The sequence below is a fragment of the Eumetopias jubatus genome, unplaced genomic scaffold (genome assembly GCF_037043125.1).
Source record: "Eumetopias jubatus isolate StellerSeaLion01/CBP00866 unplaced genomic scaffold, mEumJub1_p1.0 scaffold_3, whole genome shotgun sequence".
Lineage (NCBI taxonomy): Eukaryota > Metazoa > Chordata > Mammalia > Carnivora > Otariidae > Eumetopias > Eumetopias jubatus.
This window is the reverse complement of record NW_028274809.1, coordinates 1,290,658-1,302,890: the sequence shown is the minus strand read 5'-3', so window position 1 is coordinate 1,302,890 and position 12,233 is coordinate 1,290,658. Positions and strand designations below refer to the sequence as shown.

The following is a 12,233-nucleotide window of genomic DNA, read 5'->3' as shown; positions in this document are numbered from 1 at the left end:
TCACCTCAGAATCCTTTCTCTCATTTAAGGGCAAGAGTGAAAGAGACACATTTAGACTAAGAGAAAGCTATTACTACTGATGGATGGCTCCTGAAATAACCACTTAAGGACATGCTCCAGTAAGAAGAAAGCGAGAGCCAGAGAGTCCTGCCAGGAGGAATACTGATAAAGAAACCAGTAACCCAGATAAAGTGAAACAAGCACTGACCACACACTAATAACAGTAAAATCTGGAGAAAATTAAAATACAAAATAAAATTATAAGCAGCAACCAAATATAAGGTGAAAGGAAGAAACTGAAGTTGGAATATTTCAGAACATTATTTGAGGAAAGGTTAGAAATACTAATTTTAGACCTTGTTGAATTAATGATACAAACTTAAAGATAATCTAGTGAAAGCACAATTTTTAACTTTCAAATCAAAAAACCAAACTCTCATTCAAACAGAAGTTACTGGCAATGTTCTAGATCATGGACTAGGTGGTAGGTTCAGAGGTATCCATTACAATATACATGATTACTTCCCAGTTATGTTACTTTGTATTAGTAATTACTAACTAAAAGAGATGAAAAGAGAAAATAGAATAGGAAGCAGGAGAAGTAAAAGATGAGCAAGGCAAATGAAGCACAAAATGAAAGAAATGAATCCAGATGTGGTAATAATCTAATGTAAATACAAAATGCAGCTAAAAGCTAATTCAGCCACCATGTGGACACAGAGGCTGAAAGTAAAGGAATGGAAGAACAGTCCAGACAAGTCCTAACCAATAAAAGCTGAGCTAGCCATATTAATTTCATATCAAGTAGACTGTAGAGTAAGAACTAAGAAGGTCGAGATTAAAAAATCCAAATCAATTCTGATTATGTATATATCTAATAACACAGCTACAAAATATATAAAGTAAGAACAGGAAGGTTACTAGAAGTTGACATATCTAGGATTACAGACAAAGACAGACTCAGCTCTTCTGGTAACACAGATTATGAAGATTAAAACTGTACAAAAAATTAAAACAATGTAGTTAATAAACCTACTTTATTGGATTTATGTAATCCTTCACCCAATTATTAGAAATGACATGTTCTTTTTAATCGTAACAGAATTTTATAAAAACTGGCCAGCAGCTAGGACAAAACAAAAACAAATGGCAAAGAATTAACAGCGTAACATTCTTTAAATACAACACGATCAATTAGGAGTCAACTTAAAATTTTAAGAAGCCTGGAAATTTAAAAACTTGCTTCTAAATAACTCATGGGTCAAAGAAGAAATCTGAAAATATTTACAACTAAACAATAAGCAGTTATATATCCAAACTTGTGGCATCAAGCCAGAGAGTGTTGCTTGGAGACAAGTTTATAGCCTTAAGCCATCATATTAGTGAAGAGGAAAAAGTAAAAATTTAATCATCCTCTCCTGAAATTAGAACAAAATAAATCTAAAGAACGTTTACACTAATGCAGCCAAGAAATTAATGAAATAAGAAACATACTAGAGAGAATAAATACAACTTACAGTGGAGTCTTTAAAAAAATCAGGTCTCTGGCAAAAATTGACCAATGGAAAAAAAAATAAGAAAAGGTATGAACTGGCAATACTAAGAATTCAAGGGGGTCAAAACTACAGCCACAGACTCTGAAAAATCATACAAGAACTCTAATAAGACAAGTATCAAAAACTTGAGGGCACTTGGGTGGCTCAGTTGTTAAGCATCTGCCTTCGGCCCTGGGATGGAGTTCCCCAACAGGCTCCCTGCTCAGTGGGGAGTCTGCTTCTCCCTCTACCCCTCCCCCCTGTTTGTGCTCTCTCTAATAAATAAAATCTTTAAAAAAAAGACTTGAACCCACACCTACACACAGGTACGCGCACGCTCACGCACACATACATGCACCTTGAAAACAGAGAAAATAGGCAACTTCAGAAAAACAAGTCACCCAAACAGTCTGTTAGAAATGGAGTTTATAGGGCCCTGGGTGGCTCAGTCAGTTAAGCAGCTGCCTTCGGCTCAGGTCATGATCCCAGGGTCCTGGGATCGAGTCCCACATTGGACTCCCTGCTCTGTGGGGAGCCTGCTTCTCCCTCTCCCTCTGCCTGCTTCTCTGCCTACTTGGGTTCTCTATCTCTCTCTCAAATAAATAAAATCTAAAAAAAAAAAAAAAGAAGAAGAAAAAAAAAGAAACGGAGTTTATATAACCAATCCTCCCCAATTTTCAAAGAAACAAACGTAAAGATCTCAACCTAGAGACAGGACCATATGCTTTCGCAAGGAAGCCCTGAGAAATTATCTTCCCAACTCACTTACAAAGCCAGGAGACTTTAATATTTCCCAGACAAGTATAACAGAAGAATGTATGAATTTCATCTAGATACTTAATAATCTAGCAAACTCATCTAGAAAGTCAAAACAATATATAATGATAATGTCTATTTTATTCCAATAATGCAAGCTGGTGCAATATTAGACTAAGTAGGGACACCTGAGTGGCTCAGTCAGTTGAGTGTCCGACTGTCGGTCTCAGCTCAGGTCTTGATCTCGGGGTCTTAGTTCAAGCCCCACTTTGGAGCCTACTTAGAAAAGAGAAGACAAAGTAATTTACCATATTATTACACCAGGGCAAGAATGATTTTATCACCTCACAATATTCAAATAAAGAATCTGATATAATTTGCCCATTCCTCATAAAAAGAACAAATAGAAGGACACTTCCCTAGCTAAATGTTAGGTGCCTACCAGGAGCCCTCATTAGAAACATTCATTTTAGGATCACAAAGACCAACAGGGTTGCAACTGAGCGCTTTCTCTATTCGAACCTACACTTGAGATCCTAGCCAGGGCAGGAAGGCAAGAAGAACTGAAGTGAGAACTGGAAGCAGCAAACAGCAGGGCTCACAGGCAGTACAACTGTACAAGTACAAGATCCAGGAGGAGCTATGGATACACTATTAGAACTCAGGGTTTTCTGGAGATAAGATCAGTACACAAAACCAAACATGTTCCGAAACACCAGCAACAAACATCAGAAGTCAATCTGATAAGAAAATAATAGGATTTATAGAGAAGGTTCTAAAAACCTTTGTCAAAATACGGAGAAGACCTAAAAATAAATCGAGAAGTGCCATGTCCAACCTATCTAGGAAGACTTAATCATAAAGACTGTACTTCTCCCCTATACAGACTAGAAATTCATGCAAATGCAGCTTAAACCTCGAAAGGGGCATGCAGGTGCGTATGGAATTTTGCAACCAGATTTTATGCAATTTTTATTTAGACAGTATTTCTATGTACCATTTTTATTTATTTTTTTTAAAGATTTTATTTATTTATTTGAGAGAGAGAGAGAATGAGAGATAGAAAGCACGAGAGGGAAGAGGGTCAGAGGGAGAAGCAGACTCCCCGCTGTGCAGGAAGCCCGATGCGGGACTCGATCCCGGGACTCCAGGATCATGACCTGAGCCGAAGGCAGTCGCTTAACCAACTGAGCCACCCAGGCGCCCTGTACCATTTTTATAATACTGCATTGTGTAACAATATTTCTGGATATAATTTTTAGAATATTTACATACACAATTACATTTATTCAACAAATCTTATACATAAGATCAAAGGCTATGAACAGCCAATTACAGCTCTGAGGAAAATAAGGTAGGGAGAACTTGCCCTCCCGAATATCGAGATTTCACAGCTACAGTAATTCAGACAGTATGGTGCAGGGACAGAGAACTGTGGAGCAGACGGGAGGCACCCGACGCAGACACCCTAACAGACAGCTATCACTTTTATCAGAGGTGAACTTGTGGACAAATTACAATTGATGCCTCTGTGAAAACTGGTTATCTAAATGAGGAAAAAGCATAGGTCCTTACTTTATACCACTCACAAGGCCTACTAAGGCTAAAGATGCAAACACCCTAAGACAGCAATCCCACTTTTTAACTTTTTTGAAGATTTTAAGATTTTAAGTAATCTCTACACCAACATGGGGCTCAAACTTACAACCCTGAAATCAAGAGTTGTACATTCCACTGACTGAGCCAGTCAGGCGACCCAACAATCTCACTTTTAGATGTCTACTTTTGAAAAACAGTTTTCCTGTGTGAGTGAAGGGGAACATAGACAAGGATTCTGTCATCACAGCACACTGTTAGCAACAGCCAACAACAGCCTGTCAGTGGATAAACATGGATAGAGGGGTGTCATTTAGGCTACCTACCCTCTTTGCTCTAGCTAATGACCTGACGGGACTCAGGGAAGTGGAGCTGTGCGGACAGGGATCAGGAAGAACAATGGACCAGAGGACCCCTCCGAGGCTATGGGGGCCCCTCAGGTCTGATCCTTGCTCAGAGGCCCTATGATGCTGTAAGAGGTTGGCACTGAGGGATGGGAGTGTTTCACACGGTCTGCTCTCCCATACCGAGTGTGGTGGTGGGGTCTGCGCAAAGAAGAATATGTTTTTATCCCTCCTGATAGCTCAAAAATATACTAATAAACTCATTTTATGATTCAGCTTATTTATACCTGGCTATAAACTGTAGTGGCAGGTTGACTGGGAACATAGTCTAATAATGAACACATCAAAACTAGGTTCCTTTCTTTGGCTCAGAAATGGTATTTATTACCGTAGGACATCCAACTTGGCAGCCTATTCCCTAAAGTACAGCCATCCCATCCAACGGGCAGGGCAACAAATGGCCACGGGCTGCAGTCTCCGCCGTGCCACTCTGCTCTGCGCCGCACCAGTTTCATTTCTCTTCAGGAAGTGACCGAAAGGGGACCGAAGTGTTCTTCAGTGACCCTGCTACTAGATTTCACATCCTTCTCTTCCACCTAAGCATTGGCTAAGTCATCAGAGGCATCCACAGCGAGGACAGACTGAATGCAGAACAGCACACCTGTGGTCAGGACAAGTAAGTTCAGAGTCTTGCTCGGATCCTATTTGGGTCACCTTGGCAAGTCGTTTAAGCTCTCAACTTTTACAAGTTGCCTTTGTAAACTGTTAAAAAGATCAAGGAAGATAAACTGCCCTACAGTAGCCAGCCATCTCACTGCATGGGAATATTAACATTTAATTCCACGAAACGAATACATTTAATGTAGTACTCCACTAATTTCATGAATACCGAAATAATCATTGTTATCTTTATACAGATGAGGAAAGAATAGCATTTATTTAGAGCCTAATTCAAGAACATGTGTCAGATAAACACACCTTGTAACTCTTTTTATTTATTTTTAAAGAAAGATTATTTTAGAGAAAGCGTGCAAGAGAGCACGCACAAGGTGGGGGCAGAGGGAGAGAGAGAGCCCCAAGCCGACTCCCCGCTGAGTGCAGAGCCTGGTGTGGGGCTTGATCTCACGACCCCGAGATCACACCAGAACAAAAACCAAGAGCAGGATGTTCAACCCAGCTGAGCCACCCAGGCACCCCCACACCTTGTAACTCTTTTTAAAGAGTGAATGGGACAATGTTAGGTTCAAAAGGATAAGTTAATGGATTTCCATAGAAATGAAAGGAAAACTGCCCCTTAGCCATGCTGGCCAGCAAATACTGATAACATGTGGCTACTGACACTCGAGACATGGCTACTCCCAAATGATGCATGTTCTGGGTCTGAAATACACCCTGGATGTTGAAGACTTCATACGAAAAAACACAACGAAAAACATCTTGCTGATGACTCTGTATTGATTACATGATGAAACAATGCTCTGGATTGGGATAAACAAAGTATGTTCTTGAACTTAACGTCACCCGTTTTTTTTTTTAACGCTTTTAAGGTGGATAGTAGAAATTTTAAAATTCTATAGAAAACTCTTATTTGGACAATGGTGCTACAGAGTTGGTTTTCCAAAGCAGAAATGGAATCTGACAAAAAGGTTTTCTTATTAATAAACTTTATATTAATCTTTTTAAAGAGTCCCAAATCAACTTACTACAGATTTATTGTTTAAAATAAATTTAGATTAGGGGAAGGAATACAAGGGATACAAATGTGTCTGTCGTGAAGGTTTCCTCTGCCACAAACGCCCAGGAGTGCGTGCTACAGGGAGCTGTCTCAGAGGCTTCCGGGAAGGAAGTGACCAAGTTTAGTGCACAGCATTCCTTCCGAGGACTCCAACAACCCATTAACAACCCCCCAAAAAGGGCAAAAAAAAAGAGATACAAACATCTTCTACAAAATGAGGTGTACAAAAGAAGATGCATGTTGCAAGTGGGAGGAGATCCTACATTAATTACGCCTCTCGGTTTGGCAAAAATGAAGTTTGATGAACGTCAGAAAACGAACAGGAAAACTGGTGTGGCTGGAGGAATAACTGATGTGATCTCTTTGGAGAGCAATTTGATTATATATTGTAACTTAAAATACAAATATTCTTTGACTCTGTAATTCCTACTTCTTGGAACCTCTCCCACAAGTGCTCACATAGGTGCCGAGAAACAAACACACTGTGACTTTTTTGCAGGAGCAAAAGATTGGACATTGTGTTTCTAGTAGGGGGCCGGGCAAATGATGGTGGGACACAAAGCCTCCTAACAGACCTGCCGACTGAGCAGGTCTCCACCCACCAGCTCCACTCGTGGACCGCTTCCCGCATGCCCAGAACTCCAGCTCCCACCTGTGAGGGTACACACTTACCCCCAAACCTGTTTATGCCAGCCCTACTTGTTCACATAACCACATAATTTAAGAATGCAAAATAAGGAAAGAAGAGTGAAATGTTTCTACCAATATTAAATTTATCACATTGAAATTCTCAGTAAGGGCAGGTTGCTTTAAAAAAACTTATGTTAGGTGAAAAATTCTTTAAAAACCTCAAGGAATCTGACATTCTAATTGCTCTGTGTCTAAGTTCTTGATCCACTTAAAAGAAACTGATGTTGAATGCCCTAGATAACATAGTAGGAGTTTGGTTTACCTAAGAAGAGATTATGTACAATCCAGTCAGCAGACCCTCAGAGACAAGGTCTCAGCCCTGGACCCGTGATTGGTTGCAGCCAGTGTCCTGTCAACTCACGAGCAAGGGTACATCAATATATAGCCAGCTGTGTTAGAGAAACACGTCTGTATGTGCATAAACTATCTATGATCTGCTACTTGTAGGATATCCAAGCCACCGAGAATAGAAAAACAGGGAGCACAGAGCCAAGCACCAGGAAACACCAGCATTTGAAGCTGGGTAAAGGAGGGGGGACTGTTCCGAAGGACTTGAAAAAGTAGCAATTGTATTAAGTTGGGAGGTGAGCACATCTAAAAGCAGCATATACATGTATTTTTTTAAGGTTTTATTTATTTATTTGACAGAGAGAGACACAGTGAGAGAGGGAACACAAGCAGGGGGAGAGGGAGAGGGAGAAGCAGGCTTCCTGCGGAGCAAGAAGCCCGATGTGGGGCTTGATCCCAAGACCCTGGGATCATGACCCGAGCCGAAGGCAGACGCTTAACGACCGAGCCACCCAGACGCCCCCAGCATTTATTTCTTATACACCAAAAAAAAGGCGTGTTTTAATAGGTTTAAGAAATTACTGATAGACATAGGCTAAGTGCTCCTGGGAGTCAGCTGCAGGAGAGGGAGAGCTCTGTATTATATGATGCTCCTTACTTTTTCCGTGGATGCTCCTTACTTCTTCCGTGGACACTTCTGTTTAGAGAGGGAAACAAAGCGGTACTATTAAGCAGCATTTGCTACTACAAATCAGCAAAAGGCAGGGTTACAAGAATTACTTTCTTCACTGTTTTATTAGACCCTGGTATTGGCAAGAGGTCTGAATTAAGGCATCTTTGTTGTTCATTTCCCTGGGAGGGACTGCTGATGACAGAGACGAGGACTTACACAAGCCCTTTAAAGCCCCTGGGAATTGGAAGCTACCCAAGACTGTGTTCACGTATCTGGAGAGCAGTACAGAAGGGGTGAGTTCTGCCCAGCTCCCAGCACGCACAGCTAGGAAAAGTGAGGGACAGGAAGAGACTCCGGAGACACGTCTCACCTCAGCATAAAGAAAAACGCCCCCGAGAGTGAGCAACCCTCACGGGACTTGCGCTCAACAAACTGGGCCCAGCTGCTCTCACCAGGGACAGCGGCACGTGGCAACCACTTGCTTAGACCACTCCTCATGGTCTAAGCCAACCACTGCTTCCAGGTGGAAATGGATCCTGTGACCCTTGGCTCATCTGTGCCTCTGAATGCCATGGTAACAGGTGTCAAAGCAGCAACAGCCGGGGCCCACAGCAAGTCCCGCCTCAGGGGAAGGCAGTGTGGGAAGAGGACAGCAAGGGCGGGACCGGGACCAAACACCCGTAGAGGACGGCTCTGGCAATGACCCCCTCAGCCCTACAATTAAAAAAATACTTTTGATCTTCTGACTATAAATCCCATTAAAACTCTAAGAAACAAAATAATTCTAAGGGCAACAACTTATACTTGAAAAATGTTTTTTCTTCCTACAATTTACACAGGAAAGGTCTGTGACCTAGACTTTTAGCTTGTACTTAGAAAACATTATGCTACAGATACACAGTTACTCAAGCCATGGGTAGAAATACCTAGGAACTGGAACCAGTCCTATCCAAATGTGAACGTAATGCTTCTCTATAAAGAAACAAACATCAGAAAAATCAAGTCTTCGGATTCTCCCATCCAGGGTATTAAGCCCCGGCAGACACTCGAACTGTGTCACCTGCTTGGTGACACTGGTCATGTCACATCTCTTCACTTGGCCTGTTTCCCCATTTGTCATATGAGGAGGTGGGACTCCACTATCTCTTCCAGTACTGTCTTTCTGAGTCTGCTCTAGGGAGTGAACTTCACTTTTAGATTTAAAGAATTGCTGGTGTAGCTGTTCCCCCAAAGAACTAACTAATTCAACATAAAGATGCACTACTACAAGTCCAACATAAGGACCAAAGCAGATATATTTTACTCTTCATCCTGGACTCAGAGCAGGCCATCATGCTGCCAGAGCATCTGGGGAGCAGCAACTGAGATATTTCACTTGTCACAAGAGAAAGGTGGGCAGGGCAACAACAAACGCTTGCCCCACTATTAGAAAACCGGCACTAACCAAAGAGGGATATAGGGCAAAGACAACCTGTTTATGGCTCCCCAGAGAGCCAAGGGTAAGAAGCAGGAGGGCAGCAGGGTCCAGATCAGCATGGCAGCCCCAGACTCAGGAGTACCCACTGAGGCCAACTCCAAGCAGACCATCAGACAGCTAACTTCGAATGGATTCTACCTATTGTGTGAAGGAAGGACTCATTACACGGAAGGGTAGTAGCAGAAACAGTAAGAAATAAAAAGGTAACAAAGTCTGGAAACAACCACACCTTCATTAAGGAGGAGGCAGACTGAAGAAATCACGCTATATCCATGCAATTGAAATAACATGCAGCATAAAAAAGCATGGGAGAGATTTCCACCCACTAGTAAGTGTGGTCTCCAGTTAATAACAAAGGCAACAGAGGACTGCAGGTGCAGAGTATGCCACCTTCCCCTAAGAATCAGAAATACGGTGTGTCTACACACACACACACACACACACACACACACACACACAACTAGAAGGGAGGCGGAAACGATGGAACCTTCCCCTAAGAATCAGAAATACGGTGTGTCTACACACACACACACACACACACACACAACTAGAAGGGAGGCGGAAACGATGGAAGCCACATCCATCTGAATACACCACCCTTCACAGTTTTTCTAGTACCATATAAATCAGAGAAGTACAAACTCTAGAAATAAAATATATCCTGTTTCTTCATCTGGATGCTGGTTCTATGGATGGGTTCATTTAGTGATAATGCATTGATCCATATACACTAAAGACTTGCATCACTCTCTCTGTTTGTTATACTTCAATAAAAAATTCACTAAAAAACTGAAACAAATCTAACAATGTCACATTAGTGGCATAAACATCAGAGAAAAGGTAACTAAAACACAATAATTTGAAAGCATAGGGGCGCCTGCGTGGCTTAGACAGTTTAGCATCTGCCTTCAGCTCAGGTCATGACCCCAGCGTCCTGGGATCCAGCCCCACATCTGGCTCCCTGCTGAACAGGGAAGCCTGCTTCTCCCTCTCCCTCTGCCTGCTGCTTCCCCTGCTTGTACACTCTTTCTGTCAAAAATAAATACAATCTCAAAAAAAAAAAAAATTGACAGCATATTCCAAGTGATGGATATATCCTGATAATGTTAACATTGTTATTCTAAAAATGTTAAATGGTAACATTTAGGTAATCAGGTAATCAAGTTAACATCCTTAAGAACCACGATTTTTGGCATAAGATACACATTGAAGTAAAAATCATGTATTTATTTGAATATTTATTTGAACTGGAAATGTCCGTATTCATGATTATTTCCCAAGTCTGTCTACTATGAGAAACTGAACATTAATAAAGGGAAACCTCACTAAACTGGAGTGGGGAGGACAACAGGGGGAGCGACACCACTCAATGTCGATTACAGGAAGCATTGTCTCTTACAGACCCCCGACAGGGAAGGACATACACTGCATCTCCTAGGAGAAATCGACCACCCCCGCAACTAAGCCAACGAGGAACTGACACCCTGAATCCCCAACTCCTGCTTCTCTCCAATGGACATTCCTTCAAAACAACCTCTCCCAACTTCCTCCTCCTTCTTTATAAAATAAAGTTCCTCTTCTTTGTTGGACTTGCCTACCATTTTGCCATAGCTTGCATGTCCAGAATTGCAATTCTGTTGTTCTTGAATAAATCCATTTTTGCTGGTAAAACAACTGACTTATCTGTGTTTAACACAACAACAGTGGCAGTGAGCATCCCTACCTAGCACATGGGCTGTGGCATCCAAACATCATTTGCCACTAAAAGGAACCAGGATCCTCAGAAAAATGGCTAATCTCAGATGTTGAGCAGAATATGGACAAGGTGGGACATCTTGCTGTGGCAGAAAGGAAGGAGTCACAGACAGATGGGTCATGTCCAAAGAATACAGAAGCCAACTTGGGGAAACAATACGAGCCTCAAAAAATGGCTTAAATGGGCCAAAACACAAATTATATACATACCCATAAGTTGATAATACTACGAGGGAAAAAAGCCACAAAAATGCATTGTCACTTTGGAAGCAGCTAGTCCCAGTGCATTCTGGACAATTAAAGGAAAGGAGGAGCCGCACTTCAGGGTAATCAGAACTGAGAAGGGAAACCTTCTTCACAGGAGAATCAACTAATAAACGTAGACACAGAAACAGAAAATTCTTGGGCACCTGTGGCTCAGTTGGTTAAGCATCTGAGTCTTGGTTTCAGCTCAGGTCATGATCTCACAGTTGTGGGATCGAGCCCTGCATCGGGCTTCGCGCTCAGCATGGAGTCGCTGCAGATTCTCTCTCCTCTCCCTCTGCCTCTCCCCACTTGTACTAATTAAAACAAAACAAAACAGAAAATTCTTCATTTTGCAATTGCCAATTGTACACTAACTCACTGTCCCCAAAGATACTCAGGTCATTATTCCTGGAGCCTGTGAAAGTTACAGAGGAATTAAGAATACTGAGATGGGGCGATTATCTTGGATTATACAGGTGGGACCTAAATGTAATCACAAGTAACATCAAAACTGCGTACTTTAAAGATGGAGGGAGGGGTCACAAGAAATGCAGGCAGCCTCAAGAAGCTGGCAAAGGCAAGAAATGGATTCTCTCCTAGAGCCTCCAGAATTAGACCCTGCTGACACCATGACTTACCCCAGAGGGACTGACTTCAGCCAAGTCTGTGGTAATTTATTATAGCAACAAAAGAATACTAAGACACCAATGAAATGGATACAAGCAAAATGGCTATGAAACCCATTAGATGACTGGCTGATAGCTCCTATAAGGAATGGTCAGCCTGCTGACACCGTACCCTTTGATCACTGTAACATCACAAAATGACAGCCACACATCATGCCTCCTGATATACTGCAATACGGTACACGGCACAATCCAGGATATATTTTTTTATATATATTTTTAAAGATTTTATTTATTTATTTGAGTGAGAGAGAATGAGAGATAGAGAGCACAAGAGGGAAGAGGGTCAGAGGGAGAAGCAGACTCCCCGCTGAGCAGGGAGCCCAATGTGGGACTCGATCCCAGGACTCCAGGATCATGACCTGACCCGAAGGCAGCCGCCTAACCAACTGAGCCACCCAGGTGCCCCAGGATATATTCTTGACACCACCTCTACACCTCCCACTCCACAC

The 12,233-nt window shown here is 42.0% G+C and overlaps 1 protein-coding gene across 3 annotated transcripts in view; it reads right to left on the bottom strand.

The window, feature by feature from the left end:
• HDLBP (high density lipoprotein binding protein) overlaps nt 1-12,233 on the bottom strand; it is a 70,324-nt gene that overhangs the window by 42,694 nt on the left and 15,397 nt on the right. The gene's annotated exons all lie outside the window — the stretch shown is intronic.